Consider the following 22,260-nt stretch of genomic DNA (forward strand, 5'->3'; position numbering starts at 1 on the left):
CCCACATATGTATTTGGGAATTTGGTTTATGAAAAAGGGAAAAGATGAGGTGTTGAATAAAATTTTTAGTGCCCTACTAAAAATATTAATACTCAATTAGAATTACAATGGAATCATATTCATCTATTAAAAATAATATGTAAGAATATTTATTAACAAAAATACCCACCAAAAACAATTCCAGATGGATTAAAGAGCTAAATATTAAAATTCTAAAATTTTACAAGGAAATACAGGACAATATTTCTAACTTGGAGTAGAAAGGGCTTCTTATACAAGATTTAAAATGCAAAGCCATAAAAGAAATGATTGATAAATTTGAATACATGAACATTTAAAACATCCAGACCTCCAAAGACTCCATAAGCAAAGTTAAAAAATAAGCAAAGCCTGCAAGAAAATATTTTCCACACATGTAACAAAGATCTATATCCAGACTACATAATAAGACAAACAATACAATTGGAAAGTGGACTAAAGACATGAACAGACAAATCACAAAACAAAACAAAACAGACAAATGGCCAACGAACATATGAAACATTTTCTTAACCTTTCTAATAATCAGAGAAATACAGATAATGACACTGTTTTTCACTCATCACATTGGTAAAATACTGAAATGATTGCTAATACCCAGTATGGGTAAGAATTTGGGGAAATGGTTATTCTTCACCTCAGATGGAATTGCAAATTGAAACAATCTTTCTACATGGCAATCTGGCATTATATATGAAAAATTTTAAATGTGCTGTCTTTGATCCAGCAACTTTATTTTTCCATAGTTATCTTAAAGACATATTTGCGCATATGCACCCAAATAAAAGCATTACAAGGATTTTCATTACAGCATTGTTTGTAACAGTAAAAAAATTGAAAACAGCATGTTTATCAATAGGTGAATAGTACTGTAGTACACCCATTCTATGGAATATAATGCAGTATCTAACATGACAGAGGCAGACTTATATAAACTGACATGGAATGATTTCCAAGACACATTAAGTGAATAAAGCAATTAACAGAACAGTTTATAAAATATCATTCATATTTTTAAAGAAAATGAACAACACAAAATAAAGGCATGTATTTCTATGTGTGTATATGAACATAAGGGGAGCTTTAAATTTATCTGTGCTGAGTGTTCTACAGTAATGCATTCATGTGTAATTAGGAATACATTTCCTAAGTGAAAAAAGAAAAATGAAGCTAATTACATGCTAAAAAAGTAATGCTTCATGTTGCCATTAAAACGATGTTATAAATATTTAATGACATGGCAAATATTCACTAGGTTATTAAATAATAACATGCTATGATAACATTTTTGTTTAGAACTGTAAATATATACATAATGCTTAAGGTTGGGAGGACATAAAACCAAAATATGGTCCTCTCTGGGTGGTGGCATTATAAATTTTTTTCTTTTGGTATTTTCTTTATGTGTTTGTATATTTTCTGAATGTTCTACAAAAAGAAAAATACAACAGGTGTTGGGGGAGCAGGTGTCAGTTAGAATTAGGAGTGGAGAAGGAATGGAGTTGGCAAGCGAATATTGCATATTGGAATTAAAACCAGGGCTATGGGATATGTGGGATTTAGAATTAGGAGTTGAGATACTAGATTTTATGGAGTCTATGAGTTGATAGTAGGTACTACATAGGGTTTATTTTAGAATTAGGAGTAGACACCAGGATTATCAGAATTAAACTACATTCTGTGACAGATTGGAATTAGAATCAAAGGTCTTATCAAAACTTAAATTCTTTTTAAAAACTATAATACCAATATTGGCCAAGGTATGGGAATATCAGAATAAACTGGAATTCTCATATATTTCTCGTGTGACTGTATTTTGTGACAACTGTTCTGAAGAGTCTGTTTTGTATTTTGTGGGAAGAGTGACTTTTTCGCCACAGCTACACCATTTCTAGAATTTCTCCTGAGACACGCCTTAGAAATATGCAAATATTTAGTTATATAGTAGTTCACTTCTGTATTTCTTATAATAAAAAGGATCTAAACATAGGATCTTGGTTAAATAAATAATTAGCATTACAATGGACTAACATCCACCAATTAAAAATAATGTTGTAACAATATTTAATGAGTCAATCTGTCTCAAAGGGGCCTCCATAAATCTCCGAAGATTGTATACAAAATGTTATGTGTAAGTAAAATACGGGTGGAGGGGTGGATCCATTAATCAGATTCTCAATGAGGGGCACGAACCACTGCCCTAAAAAGTTGGAATTATAACTAGAGGGTATAATCACAGTTTTTATTTCCTTGATAGTGTTTTGTCTTTATATTTTAAAATAGTGAACTAATACATGTTTATTGTTAAAAAGTCAAACTGTACTTAAGTATCTAGAGTTGAGTTAACGTCCCACTCCCCTCTCACCCTACAATCTCATTCTGCATCCCAGATGAAGCAAAGTTAATAGTTAGGAGCAATTCCTACCGGATCCTTTTTATTCCTATGCATTTACAGATGCACATACAATATCTGGATAGATAGTTGCATTTACTTGCTCTATAGCTACCTGCCAATCGCACTGCCACCCCAGATAATACCAAGAATTAAAAGAAAAAGAGTGTTTATTGAGGGCTTACTATGTGCCTAAAGTATTTTACGGGTTTGCCCCTATGAGCTCACTGTGATCGGTGCCCCGATCATCTCCCGCCCTCCATTCTGTGTCCTCACTTGCTCTCTTGCCCCCCACCATCCATTCTTCAAAAGACAGCTGGAGAGATCGCTAATTTTAAAACGTAAATCAAATCAAATCACGTCACCCTGCAACGGCTTCCATCCTTCCTGGAATCAAAATCCAACTCTTCGGCGACCCTACCATCCTCTATGGTTGGGATTGCTGGGTTCTGGGTGTCTCCGGCCCGGTCCAGTATAAAGAACCTGGCTTCTCCACTTAGGGCACCCCCCTACCAAGGGCCAGGGGCGGGGCTTCTAGAGTGGGAGGTGGAGCTTCAGTTCCAGTGAGCAGAGAGAGCTGGAGGCGGAGGTTTTGGACAGAGAGTGAAGGAGAGAAGCAGAGCTGGAGCAGGGCGGTCAACCCAGCACGCTCTTGCGGTCCCCGCAGAGCCATTACCGCCAAGGTGAGCGTCCATCTCCGGAATGTGAGGCGGGCTCTGCTCGTGTGGCCACATTTGGCTCCCCGCGGGTGGGGGTTCTCACCGGACCTTTAGCGGAGGCGGCGGCCTTCGCGAGGCTGAGGGAGAGGCTGGTGAAGGGGCCGGGCGGCCTGCCTCAACCCTCCCTCAACCCCGCTTCCTCCCCCTTTCTTCCTCTTTCCTCCCTCTTCCCTCCTCCCTTCTCCCTCCTCCCCCAGGCCTCTGTCGGCGCCAGCGGAGAGCTATCCGCTTCTGCGGGGGCCACGGGGCCAGCGGCCGACAGCGGGGATGCGAGGTTTGGTCATTAGCTGTGGCTTAGTGACTCGAGAGAGAAGGTGGAGGCTGGGCCTTTGGCGTTCCTCTTCATGAGTTCGAAGAAGGCTGCCTCGGAGGGGAGGGGCAGGCAAAGCAGGTTTCGCGGTTAACTACTAGGCGTTGTGTATGTATGTTTTGGTATCTAAATGGTACTATACAGACATACACTCATTTCGGCAAATTGCTTTTAAAAACTTAACAGTTTGTCTTGTAGATTTTCTATATCAAGAAATCTAAATCTACTTCAGTTTTTAAACAGATGCGTTGTGTGATTGTACTACAATTTAACCATTTCCCGATTGTTTCCCTTTTTTTCTAGGGGGGTGGGTATTACAAGCAATGCTAATGAATGGGTTTGTATACATGTATCGTTTATAAGCAGGTATGAGTATTCCTGTAGGAGAAATTCTTAGAAGATCAATCGCTGGGTCAAAGTGTATATGCATTTTGAATTTTGATAGATTTGTCCAAATTGCTTTCACCAAAGGCTATACTAATTTACACTCCCCAACGTTGTGTGGAGTGCCCATTTCTCCACATCTGTGCCAATATGAAATATTATCAATCTTTGTAAATTTGACCAATCTAAAGAGCAAAAAAATCGTATGTCATTTTCATTTGTATTTCTCTGGTTTCTAGTTAAATTGAACATATTTTTATTTGTCCAGTGACAAAAAATAAATAGGCAAATATCAATGGGTTTCCTGTCTATAAGCAATAAACATTTCGAAAACTTAGTGCTTAATAAAACTTCCCATTCGCAATAGCAAAAAAAATGAATAAATATACCTAGAAGTAAACTACAAAACTTTACTGAGAAATATAATAAAAGAAGAACGTTTGCATAAATGGTGAAGGATAATATGCTTCTGGATAAGAAGGCTCAATTTCGTACTTCTGGTCATTTTTCCTGTGTTGATTTATACAACTGATGCATTTTCAATAAATATTCCAAGTTTTTGGAACTTAATATGATTCTAAAGTTCATCCGGGAAAAAAATGGCTAAAATACCGAGGAAATATTTTAAAAATAAGTAAAGATGGAGGTATTTGTACTACCAGCTATTAGAATGAGCTCTAAAGGAATAATATTTAAACTGGAATGGACAGAACAATGCACAAAAATAGACAAGCCCACAAATCGAACCACATTGGAACCCAAGGTTTATTGGAGAAACATTGTTGGCTACACGTGGAAAAACTGCCATATTAAAAGCTTTAAGCACTCCCCCTCCCCCCCTGGAAGCTTGAATTTTCCTTTGTTTGGAGAAAACCATTTTATTGGATCTTTTGGTTATGCCAGGGTAAAGCTTCATGAGTTAAAATCGGTGGCTTTGGAGCTAGAACTGACACTATGAGCCTTTAGTTAGACTAAGATGGATTCAGATTAGCCTGCAGTGTGGCGAAAGGAGTCTGGATATTGTTGGTCTTTTAATTTTTTTCCCCATCTAATGGGAAAAAAATGTTATGTCATTGTTTTCATTTGCATTTGCGTGCTTATTGTGAGACTGAACATCTTTTATGTGTTAGTCTGGGATAATAAGTGATTCCTGGAGGCAGGTAACAATGGGGGCCCATTACTCCCCTTCCAGAATGGAGTTTGTCTAGTTATTTCAGCCCTGCCTGGAAGCGTGAGAGTAAACAGGTTGACTTTTTAGAATTTCCTCTACCACTAGTCTCTAGACACCTACATCGGGGGCGGAGGCAGTTTTCAGGACATGCCCGAGATTTGGCGCTGAGCTGTGTCTTCGCGAGGTTTGCAACCAGCTCCGCAGTGGGTCGGAAACCTCGTGGTAGGCGAGATCCCTGCAGGACGGGAGGTTCCTCTCTTCCCGCGAAAAACTCCCAGTCATTTCCATGAAACTCCGCCTCCCTCCTTTTTAGGACCGTTCAGTAGGTCTCGCGAGATCTCTTGTCTTCCTAAAGGCGAGGCATGGGCGGCGTCCTGCGGTGAATTCAAAGGCCTCGCAGAGGCTAAAGCGTAATATCGCGATGGTTCTCACGGCGCATGCGGGAGCTGGCAGCGGCAGTTTGGCTCCGCCCTTCCGCGCTTCGGCAGTTGTGCGTTATTTGCTTTTCGGTTTGCGTAGGGTGAGAGCAGAGTGGTAACGACTTCGGATCCGTTGGCGGTGGCGAAGGTAGTTCGGGAGTGCGGGGAGAAGGGGGTGGACAGTTACTAGGGTCAGTCCTTCTGTTAAGATGGCGGCAAAGGCTGATATCTGTCCGGCGGGAATCCAGGCCTGAGGTGTTACCTATCCGCGTTTGTGACGCTTCTGGGGTACCTACCCATCATTAAGGAGGTGAGGTTTACCAAGGCGCCGGTAAACTGGACCTGAGGCGAAGATCGCCCTGTCTCTACTTGATTGAGTCGACACCATTTCCCTGGCCTTAGGCGCGTGTGCGCTAGCCTTTTAGCCCCACCGATCGGTTAATGCCTCGGTGGTCGCTGCCGCAGTGGGCGCGGGGTGGGAAGGTGGGGTGGAGGTCGGGGAGTCGAGTTTGTTAGGGAGTAAGATTGAGGGTCAGGTGGGCGGTGTGTGAGGTGGGGACCAGCAAACGACGACTGGTCCCCTCTCCCTCCTGCCTTCTTGAGGGCCTGCCTCGGTTCTCTGCCCCTGCAGTGGCCCAGATGAATCTCCTCGTTTTTCTTGAGTTGATATAGGTTTTAGTTCCCCACCTCCCGTGGTCTCAGTGCTAAGGGTTAGGGTCAAGTTCTGACGTATTTGTTCCCTTTCTCTCTTAAGTCCATCGCTCCGCCGAATCTTCCTTATCTACAATGATAGTAGAGGCTCATACTTAAGGGAGCCAAAGCTTTTCCCTGTCACCTCCTCCCCAGTCTTAATGTGAAGTGTAGCCTGAGACCCCTAGGCCATCCCATCCCCTTTTTCCATTGGTCCCCTTGGCGCACGCGTTGAATACAGCCTACCCCGTTCACTGTATTTACTCCATCTTTGTGGATGAGGCCATAGTAGCCTTCCATTTCCTCAGTTCTTCATGTTTGTGTGACCCTGCTGGAGGCACAGGGCACTGATTTCTCCCAACTCTGCGTGCCAGTAAACCACCCTTAGGGGGAACGATGAATGGGTTGGTAGTTGGAGGAGTGCAGTTTTCGTGGCTTCTCGTTCGCGACCATTAGCTGCCTCCTGCTCATAGCCCCTCTCCCTCAAACAAACAAAAAAGGCCTTGGAGGATAATTCTCCAATAAACCAACTTTCCTTCCCTCCCAGTCCTGTCTCCTCCATCACTGCAGTCTAAGTCCGGGAACTGCCCCTTTTCCCTGCCTCCTTCTGAGTTCCTGCGGCCTCTTAGCCTGTGGCCCTCTGTCTTTGCTGCAAACCATCTCTTACATGCTTCTCACTTCTTAATCCTTCTATCCCCCCACCCCACTCCTGCCGTGATCTTTTTCCATGAGCCGAATCCCCTAGAGAGAGGATACTCCTCCTGTCAGGTTCCACGTACATTCAGGTACATTTTTCCCTCTCCATGTACTAGGAAATAAATAGCACTGATAGATTATCCTCTGCCCCTCAAACATTGTCCTTATTCTATCATTTCTCTTTGACCATTCACCATTATGTGACCACCCCCATCGATACCAATTCCCTATCCTTTGTTTCCTTTGTAGATGAAATGTTCAGCATTTAACCCCAATGCTGCATCAGTTTAGGAGACACCAACGTTCCCCAGCCATGGGAAGCAGCCTGGTATGGTGGAATGATTGTGTGCTTTGGGTTCATATCAAACTTTGTGGCCTTGGCAAATTACTTATTAGATTCTCGGTTTCTTTGTCTATATAGTGGGGATAGTAGTGCCTGTATTAAAAGGTCGTTGTTAGACAGAAAATTGGTAAAGTGCCTGGTTGGTGGTAGGCAAGCTATAAGTTGTAGTGGGGTTTTTTGTTTGGTTTGGTTTGGTTTGGTATAAGAATGTGCTGACAGAGGCATCTACGTTATATAATAGTTTTATGACCCAGGAAAGAACAAGTGATTTTTGTTCCTTTAACTGCACATTTTTAGTACCTTTCTAGGCCAGTCCTTTTGTTTTTGTAGTTTTTTCCCTTCCTCATAGGCCAAACGCCAGTGTTTCATGATATTTGGATGTGATTCCCACTAGTATACCTTCTACTGGTCTATGAGTTTAATTGCAAAATCACTGTCCTGGATTGATCACCAGCCATAATGTTCCTTTCAAGAACCACACCCAGATGTTCTGCCTCTTCAAAGGGGTGCCTTCTTATCCCTTGTCTACTCCTTCCCACTCCTTCAAAGGCATCCTGCCCTGTCATTCACCCTACAAAGTAATAAAATTTGGTTCCATACATTTCACAGTAGAAAAGGGTACTTCTGTCAGCTAGTTTCCAAGTATTCATACTACTTCCTCCTCCACCTCTTTTCCTTGGGCCCTCAGATTATTGTGGGGTTCTGCTATTTGGCACATCTTACCTGAATGAATAATTCCTATCTGAGAGACAGTTTAGAAAGGTTGTTTGGAATACCAGACTTCATTTCCAAAATGAATTATTGCCAGTTCTTTAATACACCTTTTCCTGTCTTGGTTTTGCTATTTTATATTGTCTAACGTACTTATTAAATAGAAGTGATTCTACTCAATGTAGGGATTTCTTTATTAATATTTTTATTAAACTGATATTAAAATGTGTTTTTTTCCTAAATACCTGGCTGGATGATGGGATATGAAATACATGGAGCAAAGTTTACCTAGGATTAAAAATTTATTCTGGATAACTGTATGTAGACTCTAGTTACGAGCTCCAGGGTTTGCTTTATTTAATTTGAAGTTCTGTGGAGTAATAGTGTTTCCTCCATTCCAGGAGATCACTTTCTGTTTTGAGATTTTGCCTTGTGCCTTTTACAGTGGTTCAAGTTGTGATCAGAAATAGACTAAACCTCAATTTAACTCTTGTCATTCAGAAATAGGATAAATGTAGGAATGAGAAATAATCTAGGTGTGACTTAGAAGTTTTAATCTATTATAGGTAGATCTTTAAGGAGAGAGGAAGGAGTAGCAATACCATTTAAAAACTTTATCTAAGGTTCAGTGGCATAGTTCAAACCGAGTTTACAGGGTGTTTGTCTTTAGTCTCCTGGTATGGCCAAAAAACTTGTATGAAGGTGAAAAGTCTTTATTTGTGCAGTTTCTTAACAAAAATAATAAACATTAAAAATTTCCTTATCAGTTTACAGTGAGAATACAAAATTGTCTAAAATAAACACTATGCTCTATAATATTATTTAGGTTGAGAACTGAGCTTTTAGGGGTATTTGTCTAAGTTTCAGATTAGAATTATAGCTGTGGTTCTGAATTCTTCATTTACTGCTCAGAGCAGGTCCTAAAAATGCAAATTGATATGTAAGGGCTGTTGTTTCAGAAATAACTGTGATTATGTTTGAACAATTATATAATGGCTAACTGCCATACAACCTACAACCTAATAAACGTGTATGTATTTCTTCCCTGCTCTTTTTTTTTTTCTTTTTTGTTAGGTACTCCGCTAGTCTGAGTGGGTTAGTGCTCCAGAGGAACCAGCAAACCAGCTTGGTCAGGAAGGTTCAGGAAGCTGTTGGAGCAGTGATTTGGTGTTTCCCACCAGGAAGAGGATGATTGGTTGTAATTCTAGGTTAGTTTTGTGGGTAGGGTGGTATTTGTGTTTTACTTCCTGCAATGGAGATGATAGGGCTGTATGTTTCCATTCTCTGATTGAGCTACTTTGGTTTATTTCATTGTCTGAATTTGATGCAGCACTGGTTGCTTATTGCTTTTAAGTGGACCTCATTACTGTATTACAGGGAACCATTTAATTGAATTCTGTCTGTACATGATTTTTTAAATCACCCTAAGCAATATTGAAAAAATAAAATTGCAAGATATTTGTCTAACCAATTCTTTTTTAGAGTAACGAAAATGTTAAAACACACAAAAAAGAGATACTATAATGAACCCACATGTACCCATCATTCAGCTTAACAGTTATCAACTCATGACCATCTTATTTCATCTGTTCTTCTACCCACTCCTCCCACCCCCTGGTTATTTTGAAATAAATCCCTGAAGTTATATTACTTTTATTTGTATCTTAAAAAAGATAAGGACTCTATAAATATAATCTCAGTAGCATTATCACAATAAAATATTTAACAGTGACTCTTTAATATCATCAGATATGAAGTTGATGTACAAATCTCCCTGATTTTCTCAAATTTTTTTTAGTTTGTTTTAATCAGGTTCTAAAGTCAGTCCATTTATCGCAAATGGTCACTATATCTCTTAAATATATTTTAATTTGTAGGTTCCCTCTCTTTTATTTTTTTTTCCTTCTGATTTATTTGTCAAAGAATTGTCCTATAGCATTTCCCCCACATTTGGTGATTACATCTCAGTAGCTGTGTCTAACCCATTCTTGCTAAGTTGAAGACTGGAGAATGCCATTATAATGGAACAATGGTGGTAATCCCCTGTATTCCAGTTGCTGGCCTTGGCACTATCCCAAAATAATTAGTCATGCATTCTTTTTTCTGTGGCAGAGCCTGATTTAATTGATACCTGGCTTCAGTTCCATGACTTGGCCTAGTTTACTGATCCACATGAAAAGTAGACCTCCTGGTGAAAGAAGCTAATGTTTCCTGCATAATGACCTGGTTGTGCTTTTGGGGTTTTTTCATACATGTTTTCATTTGCCTTAGATGGTTTATTTTTATACTGTCTTACGTATTTTTTATTGTTTTGATATTAGTATCTTCAGCTGCTCTGACCCATAACTTCTAAGCTATTAGAACTTAGTGATGAGTTTCTCTGGCTGTAATAGTTCTTAAAATTACAGTACTAAAGCACAATTTTTAAGAGCCTCAACTTAAAAACATCCTGATATTCAGCTATTATATGCAACCATCATTTTCCTGTTATCTTTCATTTTATTTATTCTGGAAACAATGTTCCCCATCATAAAGCTCTTTAGACTGCACATGTCTCTCCTGTACGGCATTGGTCATTCTGGGTCTATTATATGTCCCTTCTACCTGCAAAACCTGAGAATGGAAATTGGACAAGTTAGGTTCCAGCCATTCTTTTACTTAGACACAAATGGGGGCATGGCAAGGCCACTTGTGTCTGCCTTTAAGATGAGAGTAATCCCAAGTTGAAGAAATGGGAAGGTCACTGTTGAAGGTTTTTGAGGTGTTTGGATGAAATATGATTGTGAATAACTGGTCCTAGATATCATGAGTTCAGGACTTTGGTTCATTGTTCATTGATGGAGAAATCAAATTGTTAGATGAAAATTGTGTAAGTATTAAAGTGATTTTGGGGGAGGGCAATTGCAGTGAAGTCCATTTATTTGATAAAAAATGTTTGAGCTCATTTTGTGTGTTTAGCACTGAAGATATGGGTGTTTGCCTGTCTATTTGAAATGTCAAACTTGGTTGCTTTGAAAATATTTGCCCTTTGCAGTCCATGTTACTTCTGCAGGTAAAGTTGTCAAAATCTGGTGTGTGGTTCTGACCATTATCAGAGTGCTTTATAATGATCTCACCATTTATAAGGTTGATAGTCACAAATGATTGGACTATCAATGTTTTACTGTATTGTTCTCTGACTTGTTTCCTCAATAACTGGTTACCAGATGTTTATGTATTAATGTCAGGGATAATTTAGCTCAGCGGATTCTTTGGAAGCCCTCTCATTTGATGTGTCATAGGGGTTGAGTTGCTAAAACTTGATGTACTTGTTGACCAGCTTGGTGTGGGTAATAGAAATGCTTTCAGATAGTGAAGGAGTGGCTCTCGATGAGTAAAACAACTGTAGGTTTTGTTTGGGCTATTTTCAGTTTTTGGTTGCCTTAAAAATTTTCATTACTCATTTGGCTTTAAAAATTACAATAGTGACTGTCAGATTGATCCCCACAGTGATTTTACAGAGAGTTGGAATTTGTTCTAGCTTCATACTTAAGTATCATTAAATGGAGATTGGTACTGTGGATTGGATTCAGTGTGGATTGCTGACTGGATTCATGAATGTTGGATTAGCTGAATTAAAGCTTCAGCCCCAAGATTCTGATTCTGTGGTCTTAGGGGTTGAAAGAAAGCAGTTTTTCCTTTTTAGTAATCATTAAATGGTGACTAAAAGGGAGTAGGGTAAGGAGATGCAAATTATTCTTGAATTGTCTTTTACTAAAATCACTTAGATTTCAAAGATTGGTAAATTTGAACATAGTGCCATGAATTTATGTACCACCTTTAGCACAACCCAGGTTTTAAGTCCTTACATTAGATAGCAGAGATAATCTTGGATATATTGTATTTGGTAGCTGCTTTGAAAGATTTTGGAAGGTTGCTTTGATGGTTACATTATTTGCTACAGTTTTATTTGCCTGTCTTTATAGTGAGGCATATTTCTCTTGGTATTTGCTGGGTTAATGCATGTAAAGTGCTTAGAACAGTGGTTCTGAAACTTTAGCAAACATCAGAGTCATTTAGAGGGCTTTTAAAAACACCAACTCCTGGGCCCTACGCCAAAAGTTTCTGATTCTGTGGGGAAATGAGGGGTGGGAATGGACTGAAAATTTGCATTTCCAACAAGTTCCTAGGTGATACTGATAGTGGTGGTCAGGGAACTGACCACTTTGAGAACCAGTGGTATAGAACAATGCCTAGCAAAGATTGTAGTTAGCTTTTTTTCTTCCTGATCTCTACTTTGTCAGACCCTGATCAAAACACCTTACTCTTTGTGCTGCTGTTCAGCAGTACCTTCAGCAAAAAGCAATTTTGAAATATTCCCTATTGCAGTGTTTCTCAAGTTGTAGCCCCCAGATCAGTAGTATCAGCATCACCTGGAAACTTGTCAGAAAGGCAAATTCTCAGGTCCGACCCAGTCTTTGCTTTGTTTTAAAGTGTCTTGGCTTAAATGGGGTGTCCTAGACTTTTTAAAACAGCTTTATTGAGATAATCACATGCCATATAATTTACTTGTTTATGGCTTGCAGTTCAATGGTTTTTAGTATGTTCACAGAGTTGTACAACCATTACCATATCACTTTTAGAACACCCTTCTTCACCACGACCGCCACCCCCCTCCAGTGCCAGACAACCACTAATCTACTTTCTGTCTCTATAGATTTGCCTATTGTGCCCTACTTCTTTTGCCTAGAAAATGTTTTCAGGGTTCATCCATGTTGTAGCATGTATGAATACTTCATTCTTATTATGCTGAAAAATAATCCATTCTGTGAATAAATACCACATTTATCCATTTGTCAGTTCATGGATATTTGGATTGTTTCCACTTTTTTACTATTATGAATGCTGCTGCAAACTTTCATGTGCAAGTTTTTGTGTGGAGATTTATTTTCTTTTTTCTAGGAGATATATATATATATATATATATATATATATATATATATATATATATATATACACATACATACATACATACATATATACTTACAGAATTAAATTATAGGGTCATGGTAACTCTATGTTTAACATTTTGAGGAGCTGCCAAACTATTCTCCAAAGTGGCTTCACCACTTCACATTCCCACTAGCAGTTGTTGAGATTGTCTTAGACTTTTTGTTTAAATTAATTTAGGGAGCATTTGGGTTCTATTAGTACATAAGATGCTTTGCTAGTGTTGCAAGGGTGGAGATATAAAGTTGAACAAGACCATGGAACCTACCTTGAAGAAGCCCTCCATCACTTGTAACAGTTACGGCTTTGGGGTAGGGGTGGGGCAAGCAGAGTTTTTACTCATATCTTTCCAAAACTTGAATTTTGAATCATTTTATCTTTTCAAGTAAGTAAATCAAAATGTAAAAATAATTAAAGGATGCTTCTAATTCAGGAGATTAGTTGAGCATTCAAATAACTCTAATACAAGGTAAATAGGATAACCACCATGAAAGAGCTAAAAATTTCTGGGAATGCCTTGAGGAAAGAGTTAATTTAAATGGAGGAATTAGGGAAGGTTTTATGGGAGATGGTCATGTTTGAGATGGCTCTTGAAAGCTGGGTTGACTCCATTCAGAGCCCAATGTGGTCAGTATTGGTATGAAAAATTGCAGACTATAAAGCTGGGAAGATGGAAAAATAGAGTATGACCTTATTATATTATAGGGCCAAACAAGATTAAGCTGTGGTAGTGGAAGGAAAGGGGCAATTTTAGATAAAGGTGGCTTAAAGGTAATTTTGGCAAGCTTTGGGTTTGGGAATTTCTGGTTTTAAACCGATCTTGTTCTTCGTTTCTCCCACAGTCCTTTTCTGATAATAGCAAGTATTGGTAAAGATTTGCAAAGAAGCCAAAGGATGATGGAGGAAATAAAATCATTGGCTGCTATTAGTATAACATTGTGCAGCTGTAATGGTTAGTAGACACAGGTAGCATCAGTGTCAGTGGACCCTGATGGTGTGTGGTCGTGTGCCACTTTGTTCAAAGCCTCAGGGATTACACTAGGCCTGTCTTCCTTGGGATGTCAATTTTGTTTTATACTTTTGGAAGCAAAATTAAAGAAAATGGTCACTTAAAACATTTCCAAATTAAAAGTTATGAACTGTTATACAATTTGAATGTGATTAAATATTTCTTTTTATTGTAAAATGTAATATAGATACGGAAAACCATCAAAAAACAAATTTATAGTTTAATAAATTATTTTAAGGCAAACACTTTAATCAAATCAAGAAATAGAACCTTACCTGTCACCCTAGAAGCCCATCCATGTGCCTCATCCCAATCATAGCACCTTCACTCCCTCTGGAAAGTATTTATTATTCTGACTTTAAAGTAGTCGCTTTGTATTCCTTTGTGGTTTTATCACCCAAGTTTGCTTCGCTAGACGTTATCATTTACTTTGTTCACCTTTTGAAACTTTATCTCTATGGCTTCCCTTCCCTCCTTTTCCTTATACTATATGTGTGGAATAGGCTGTTTGACCTGTAGGGTTTCCCACATTTTGCTGATTGCATACTCAAGAGAGTTTCTCTCTTTCCTGTAAGTAAGCAGCTTCATCCAGGGGCTTGGTGAAATTCAGGTTCATTTCTTTGACAGGAATATTGGTGGTCGTATGTTCATTCACAATGTTCTTAATGTTGTGATGTCTTGGAATTTTTTTATGTTAATAGCCATTGCTGCTCAACAGTTAGATCCCTTTATTAATTGGGTGTTGCGGAATGGTGGTGCTCTATTTCTATCATTTTGTTTTCATACATTAGCTGGAATAATTTTATAAAGAGATGTTTCCCTTTTTATTTGGTTACTCAGTAATAGAGTTTATATAGGAAGGACAGGATAAATGCTTGATTATTTTTGTCTTGTTTTTATAGCTTTCAAGATAATGAATCAGTTCCCTGTTATCCTCAGAAGGTTACCTTTTTTATACATCTGTTAACTGTGAATGAACTCATGCTTTTAAAATTTGATAGGTTTCAATCCAGCAGTTCTGACCCTTAATCAAGTTCAAATTGTGCCCCCTTTGGCCAGTGGGAATCTCTTAAAGTGGCTTCTGATTATTCTTGATGTGACTCTAGTAGTCTTTGATAACCTCCTTGCTTTCTGATTTGTCAAGATGTTCTAGCTCATTCTTACACATTTCTTTCCCAGTCCACGGATCAGCTAATGAGATTAACATGAAAAGTGAGGTCACAAGAAATTTCCTCTTTGTCATAGGCAACTTTGAGCTTTGTATCTAATCCCCCTTTTCTCTTTCTACTTAACCTCCATCTAGCTGCCTCTTCATTCTTCCATTCTTTTAAGGTGGATTTAGGTGGAAAGGTTTGAGAAGTCTGGATGTAGTAGAACAAGCATGGCCTTCAGAGCCAGGCAGTTGTGGGTTTAGGATCTGGTCACTTATTAGTTCTGTCACTTTGTGCAGGTTTACCTGACCTGTCAGTTGCCTTATCTGGAGAACATAACCTTATTCATGGGGTTATTGGGATTGAGAAAATGTTTGTAAGGTGTCTAGTACACTGTAAGTACTCCGTAAATAGTAACTTATTTAATATACCAGTTTACTTAACTCCTCTAACAGTTCAGAGGTGGGCATTCAGGATGATGAAGTGCTGGCTAGTTAGCAAAGCTCTTTAGGGCTCTGTGGGTTCATTAGTGGTGGGGAGGGATATGGTTCGTTCTTTGATCATTTTGGGGCTAAAACTCTGGCTAGTGATAATTGAGTGTTCCACAAGAGTAGTTTTCATCTTGCCAAGCCTTAGGAATCACATTCATGCCCTCTGAAGGGTCTTAGCCAGTTCTGTGGTCATATGCATTGCATTGGTTGGCTTGGTCTCCCGTCATCTGCACAGCCCTCTACTTTTCAGGGTTCTTCTGTTCAAGGTTCTGCTGTAACCATAGTAACCCAGAGTCTTCCTGATAGGAATCAGTATCACCACCATTAACATACTTGGCTAATTTCATACATTGTGAATTAGAAAAGAGGTAAACATCCCTTTTATCATTTTATATATTATCTAAGGTACATAGGTTAACAGTGCCTGGCACATAGTAAGTGCTCAATACGCTGGAACCATTGTTTATTTTTGTTAATATTATGGTATTTTCCTTTTCCCTCTCATGTCTTATGTCTCTTCATTTAGTTCAACAAGCATTTACTGAGTATTTCTAAGAACAAGGAACTGGGGACAGAAAATGAATGATATCTGGTTTCTGCGCTTAAGAAACCCACAGTCCAGTTAAGGAAAGAACAGTTCTGTAAGTGACATCATGTTTAAAGTTCCTTAGCCTTTTCGTTTATGTCATCATTTCTTCCCTTGTTCTGTTCACATATATAACCTATTGTTTTTCAAAGCCCTCCTTATCTCTATGCCCTCCCCATATCACAGACTGCTGGTATGTGAGAAAGCCTGCAGTTGTCTTCTATGAATACAAGGTAATACCAAGAAAAACCTTTGAGCTAAGGTTGGATTTCAAAGTCGCACATGTGATTAATGCTGTGATACCAGTTTATGGTCTTTGGATACACCTACACCTGGTTCTCCAGCCTTCTTTGTCCTGTTGCTTTAAGTTTTCCTTCCTCCCTGCCCCCCAGATGTTTAAAAAGGAGGTTCCTGTACCCGGTCAGTGATTAATGAAGTGTGTAAAGAGACATCTGTACTTCAAAAGACTAGGATATGAATGGGCATAGGGTATATTGGTAAATTTCCATTCTTCCATCTACAAAAGACATACTTTGTAGATTGTGAGCATTAATGCGAGATAATGTATTTTTTAAAGTTTAAATTACAGAGTACCATTTAAAGATAAAGCCATTGTAATTTATGTAAAATAAATACTTAACAGCTATGTTACTTGGGACAAGGTACTTGATCATTGAGTCAGTTTATTCATTCTTTAAATGGGGGTAATATCTCATTCATTCAACAAATACTTGTTGAGGGTATACTCATTACTGCCAGGTACTGGAAACACAAGGATAAGCAACTGGATAATGGGGGACATTATGGTATGGTAAGGAAGTGAGCCTTCTAAATCATACTCAGAGGGATCAGTGCAGTAATAGAGTAGTAAACAGGAAGATGTCAGAGAATGTCATACAGAATTTTATTAGGGTTAGACAAGGTACATGTAAAGTACATCATGAATTCAAAAATGCTGTACAAATGAATCAATGTGTATCCCAAATGACTCAAAGCCCCAACCATATTTCCCCACTTGACTTGTACTTTAGGTGTGTTTATTTCTTTGATCTAGATTTTATGAGCTCTTTGAGAGAGTTATGTATTCCTGTAATAAAGTACTCTGGAAATAATATTTTTATCTAAAAGGATTTTTGTCACCAATTTCATTGTAATTTTCTAATTTTTATTCCTGAATTAATTCAGGAAAAAACAGAAAATGTGAACGTATTCTTCAAGAAAAGCATCCACAATCCCACAGCAATATCCATTCACCATTAACATTTTGGTGCGATTCCATCCTACTGTGAAGGGTAGCATTTAAAGAATGAGGAAAGGGCAATCCAGTCAAAAATTTAGAGACAGGCCTTTTTCCCAGAATAGGAACTAAAAATGTTCAATAACAAGAAAAGATTTCAAAACTAAGAGTCAGAAACACAAATTTAAAACATTGCTATTAAGCTTTAGCCAGAAATTGTAAACTACCATAGTATGCCAAGCCCCAACCAACAGTATTCCTGAGAATCCTAGGGTGTGCCCTGGGCTCTATCTAAGTCTCTATCTATAAAAGTTTTCTTAGTAAGTTTCTTTTTTCAGAAACTTAAGACCTCCAGATTGATCCTATGCCAAATAAACCCTGAAACCCAGAGGTATACTAGTCTCTCCAAGAACATCAAGGTTGCCCTCTACCCCATAAGGTCAACACCCCTTTCCAGATTTAGAGAAAGATCAAATGAGAGGGAGGGATTGTAACTGAGAAATGAGGATTTAACAAATGACTGTGACTCCTGATACTTCTCTTTAGTGTCTAGTGTTTTAGAATAGCCAGAAGGAAATACCTGAAGTTGTTGAACTGTAATCCAGTAGCTTTGATCTTTGATAATGTTGTATAACTATATAGCAAAAAAAAAAAAAAAAAAAAAAGTCAGTTGCCAGTGTTTGTATGGATCTACTTCTGGATGTTTTGTTCTGTTCCACTATCTCTGTAGCTATCTCTGACATAATACTACACTGTCTTAGTTAACCTATGTCTGTTGCAAGTCTTAAAATCAGGTATAGTGGAATACTAGTGGTCAATAAGAGGGAGAGCTAAGGGGCGTGGGATATTTGGAGTCTTTTTTCTTTTTTTCCTTTTTCTGGCGTAATGCAAATGTTCTAAAAATGATCATGGTGATGCATACACAAATGTGTGATGATACTGTGAACCACTGTATACTTCGGATGCATTGTGTGGTGTGTGAATATATCTCAATAAAATTCCATTTAAAAAAACATTGTTATTAGATTAGGAAAATATAATTTGATGATATCAAGTCATGGCAAAAGTATACTGCCCACAACAGGTATAAATAAATACAGCTATTTTGGAGGTAATTTTGGTGGGTTGCTAGACAGTACATATGTGATACCATATGTTTAAAAAAAAAAATAGAGCAAACTGATAGTGTTTATTTTGGGGGCGTGGTTAGGGAGGACTTCAGCTTTTTCTGTAATTTTACATTTCTGTTGCTGAGAAATTTTTAAAATATACTGAAAAGTACAAAGAATAATACAACACCACCCTGTTCTCTGCCCCCTCACCCGTGAACTGGTAATTTTTGACATTTATTTTTGTCTCAAGTCTTCAGCGGGGGTGCAGTGGGGTGGTTCTTGGGTAAAGGGGAAATACCCTTGGGAACCCAACATTCCCCTCCTCCAGCAATCATTATCATGAATTACTTGTGTTTTTATACTACGAAAATGGAATAAATTAGTCATATAACTAAAAGTTCAAAAATTTTGTCACATTGACACAAAAAATCTATTATTACTTCAGTAATACTTTAAATTTGTGTATTATTTTTAGAGTTTGTAAATTTATGTAGTAAGAATGCTTCAGGAACGGGACTTTTTTCCAAGTTATTTGCTGTTTTTATTGTAACACCTGTTCAAAAACTTTTCTAACTGTATTTTTAAGCAACTTTCTTCACAGTTACAGAAGTATACATGCTTACTGTAGAAGAATAAAGATAAGCACACAAATCTTCTGAAATTTCACCATCCAGAGATAAATACTATTAATATTTTGGTATACAATATGTTCTTCCCGGACTTTTATGCCATTTGTAGCATAAACGTTTTAATGGAAATACTCTTTTTAAAAATGTAATTCATTACCACCCCCTCCTGCTTTTTATTATGAAAATTTTCAAACATAAAAATGCTGGAAGAATAACACACTGAGCATCTGTTTGCCGCCACCTAGATCCAGCAGTTGTTAAGATATTGCCATAATTGCTTTTCATCTACATGTGTTTAATTTTTCTGACGCATGTGAGGTAAGGGTGACGCTTCATCCTTAAATCTTTCAGCACACGTTCCAAGGATAAAGACATTGACAAAACCACAATATCATTATCACAGCCTAGGGAATTTATTTCTCTTAATATTACCTTATATCTAGTCCATATTCCGAGTTGTCCCCAAAATGTCTTTCTTTAGCTGTTTTCTCAAAACTAATATAGAAATAATTTTTTTAATTTGCTGTTGCCACTTAATATATCAGCCCATTCCATTTCATCTTATATACTTCTATAGCATTTTTAGTGGCTGCATTATATTTTCTTGTATGTATGATTCATAATTTATTTAACCAATTCCCTGTGTTCAAATATTTAAGTCTCAGTTTTTCATTAGTTTAAACAGTGCTTCCTAGCACACCCTAGGCATTTGGTAAATAAACATTGAATGAAGGAAAGAAGCCTAGGAATATCTTAATAGGTATTTTGACATTCATGTTTATTTTCTTAAGAAATTTCTAGAGTGGGAATCCAGAAATTTAAGGCTTCTGATATTTATTGCCAAATTGCACTTTAGGAGGACTATCCTGTGTTATTCACTTGGTGTGTTTAGTATATAATCCATGGTGATTTACAATATTACAGCATCTCAGGGTGAGTCTTGATAAATTGGTATTACCGAAGAGCATAAACCTGGATATATTCAGAATCATTGCTGTAGATGGCTCTCTCCTCAAACCAATATCTTATGCCATGTTTTCCAGGGGCTAGCTTGACTTCTCCAGCCTGGAATGCCTTTCGGTCTGTTGGCCAAATCTGGAGTCCAGATCCCTGCTTCTCAATTTTCCCTGCATATCTTGGTGAGGCCAGCCTTCAAAGGAAGTATAGTATGGAGAGATGTAGACATCACTTGAAGACAACCTTTTACATAGAACATTTTAGATTTTTGCTTTTAGAAAGTAAAGGTAGACTGCCTTCTTGGGTGAATGATAATCTGTCCTAGCGAAACAAATTATCAGCAGCTTTAAAATGGTAGTCTTCCCCATGCCCAACAGAAAAGCTGGATAAGACCATGTATTTGATGTTACCTATGTCAAACTCATTTTATAGGCCCGGACAGGGGAAATGACTTGTCCAAGGTAACATGGATGGTTAGTGGGGAAGTTGGGCATTGATCCCAGGTTACATAGTCCAGTATCATTTGCATTGTGCCATATCTTTCCTTAAAACTGAACTTACCTTTATTTCTGAATGTGCCATTAGTTGTGAGTTATAGAATTGCAGTATAAGTGGTCCCCTTCCATTAAGAAAATTACCCCAAAATGGGGACGTTTTAGGGAGTAGAAAGCTCAGTGAGAAAGTCAGAAGTTCAATGAAAGCTTGAGTTCTTTGTCTTTTTAATGATGGTGGTTACTTTTCAACATGAAGTCAGTTTGGAGCTCTTTCATGACTGTGTTTTCATTACATACTTATGGATGTCATAAACCTGTAGATGGGTCTAGATTTCCTGTTTGTCATATTTTCAAATTAAAGTGATGTTTTCTAAGCTCATCTTTTTTTCTCTTCCTTGTCAAGCTTTTAAATTAAAAAAGTCACGTGTTTCCTCTAAAGAAAGATTCAAACAAATATAGTTAAAAGCTTCTCTCCCCAAAATGTCAGTTCCCTTTTATTCATACCACTTTTCAGAAATTGTTAACAATTCATGTATATTCTTTTAAGCCTTTTAGCATTTGTATATTCTATGTATCCATTTTCATACTACAGCATATTTTCATGTTAGAGCATGTAGCTCAATTCCATTCTTTTTAATGGCTGTATTGCATTCCAAAGTATGGATTTACCATAATTTAACCATTCCTCATGGTTGAGTCTTAGAAGTAAAATTGCTTCTGGGTCAAAGGGTGGTACCAATTTAAATTTTTGATAGATACTCCCAAAATAACCTCCATAAAAGCTATGTTGAATTGACAAACCCCACCACCATCAGTTCTGTGAGAACCCTTTTCTCTAAGCCCTTGCCAAAGGAGGATATTAATTTTAACCAATTTAATGAGTGAAAAATACCATCTCCTTGCTTTGATTTTGTGATTTGATTTAGCTTTGACTAGTAAGGGTAAACAAATGCTTATATATTCTGCAAATTGTTGAGTTCTATCCTTTTGCTGATTATTTTCCTCTATTTGCTCTTTACGTTTATGATTTAGAATTTTTATGTAGTCAAGGCTGTTGTTTTTTTCTTTTATTGTTTCTAGGTTGCATGTCTTTTGAAGGCTTTTTTTTTTTTTGCCAAGATTACAAGAATGCTTCCCTGCATTTTCTCCTGATTCTTTTACAGTTTGGCTTTTTATGTTTTAAGTCATGGTGTGAAGTAGATGCGTACTTTTATTTTCATCCAAATGGTTAGCCAATAGCTCCTGTTTTCCATCCTGGGAAAGACTTTCCTCTTTATCTTAGAAAGTCTCAGCTTAAAAGTAAATAATTTGAAGAGTAGTTTGCTTTAAAAAAAAAAAAAAACTTTGAACTTTGTACTAAGTAGAAAATAGGCTTGGTTATTTTTAGCTCTTTGGTTTTTGAGAATAATTCATATGTTTACGTTTAATACCTAACATTTGTCTTAGACTGAGGCAAGGTGTTACAGATTGTGCTTCAAGGGATCTTAGATATTATGTTTTCATTTTATTTATGTTTGAGCCCCAGATTGTCTTAAGGTCACCAAGCTAGTTGGTGGCAGAGAACTAGAGTGCCTTTGCATACTGTTCTTTCGTTTTCAGCAAGCACATTTCATGTTACAGAGATAAATAAATGTTTGAAAGTGATAGTGTTCATTTATTTACAAACATTTGGTGCCAGGCTATGGTACTGTTCAATTTACTCTGTAGCAGCAAGTTTTGTCTACATGTCTA

The 22,260-nt window shown here is 37.7% G+C and overlaps 1 protein-coding gene across 1 annotated transcript in view; it reads left to right on the forward strand.

The window, feature by feature from the left end:
• Window positions 1-5,569: 5,569 nt before the first annotated feature.
• The window catches only part of LOC119525178 (E3 ubiquitin-protein ligase HUWE1-like), a 195,496-nt gene continuing 178,805 nt past the window's right edge, over window positions 5,570-22,260 (forward strand). Inside the window, 1 exon segment of the mRNA XM_037823780.1 lies at window positions 5,570-5,582. The gene's annotated coding sequence lies outside the window, so the exon portion shown is untranslated.

This window comes from Choloepus didactylus (genome assembly GCF_015220235.1).
Source record: "Choloepus didactylus isolate mChoDid1 chromosome 24 unlocalized genomic scaffold, mChoDid1.pri SUPER_24_unloc2, whole genome shotgun sequence".
Lineage (NCBI taxonomy): Eukaryota > Metazoa > Chordata > Mammalia > Pilosa > Megalonychidae > Choloepus > Choloepus didactylus.